Source organism: Pteropus vampyrus, unplaced genomic scaffold (assembly GCF_000151845.1).
Source record: "Pteropus vampyrus isolate Shadow unplaced genomic scaffold, Pvam_2.0 Scaffold359, whole genome shotgun sequence".
Taxonomy (NCBI): domain Eukaryota; kingdom Metazoa; phylum Chordata; class Mammalia; order Chiroptera; family Pteropodidae; genus Pteropus; species Pteropus vampyrus.
In genome coordinates, this window is record NW_011889140.1 from 925,518 (window position 1) to 926,137 (window position 620).

Genomic DNA, 620 nt, shown 5'->3' on the forward strand with positions numbered 1-620 from the left:
TGTTACATTATTTTTTAAAAATATAGGAAGAAACTTGGCTGTAAAATGGCATACCTCTTTAGCATTTGTTGTTTAAGAGAACTTCTGGCTTCATTGCCATTTTAGCCTTTGACTCAACCTTATGTTTGCCTGGAGTAAAAGAATGATATGTTATTTATTAATGGTCACAGGGAATTTAGAGATTGTTTTACTCAACAATCTCAAGTTATGTATGAGGGACCTAAAACCCAGGTAAACAACAGGATGAGATGACACAATGGTCAGGTCTTGCTACATCTATCCCTTGCCTACATTTCATACCTTCTCAAAAAAAAAACAAAAACAAAAAACAAAAAACATGCTTTTTTACTCAAAAAGGGGCTGTGTGTAGACTCACTTCAAAGTGATCAGAGGTCCCGATTTTTCAGGAAAAAAAATGCATGGACTTGACTGTATAATGCATATTTATACTCTTAACCATGGTCACCCACTTTATCCATACTTTTCCCGGTTCCAATTACTTGCATTCCACCACATTCTGAAAAAATTAAATGGAAAATCCCCCAAATAAACAATTCATAAGTTTTACATTGTGTGACATTCTGAGTAATGTGATGAAATCTCGAGCCATCTCACTCCGA

General features: G+C 34.8%; 1 protein-coding gene across 4 annotated transcripts in view; it reads right to left on the bottom strand.

Annotated features, from left to right (window-relative positions):
* Positions 1-620, bottom strand: part of LOC111731293 (serine/arginine repetitive matrix protein 1-like) — a 461,631-nt gene that overhangs the window by 379,445 nt on the left and 81,566 nt on the right. The window contains exon 1 of one of the 4 annotated variants that reach the window (XM_023522881.1): positions 55-70. The exons of the other annotated variants lie outside the window; for them this stretch is intronic. The gene's annotated coding sequence lies outside the window, so the exon portion shown is untranslated. Of the gene's footprint in view, positions 1-54; positions 71-620 lie in introns of those variants that run through there. 4 annotated transcript variants of the gene reach the window in all.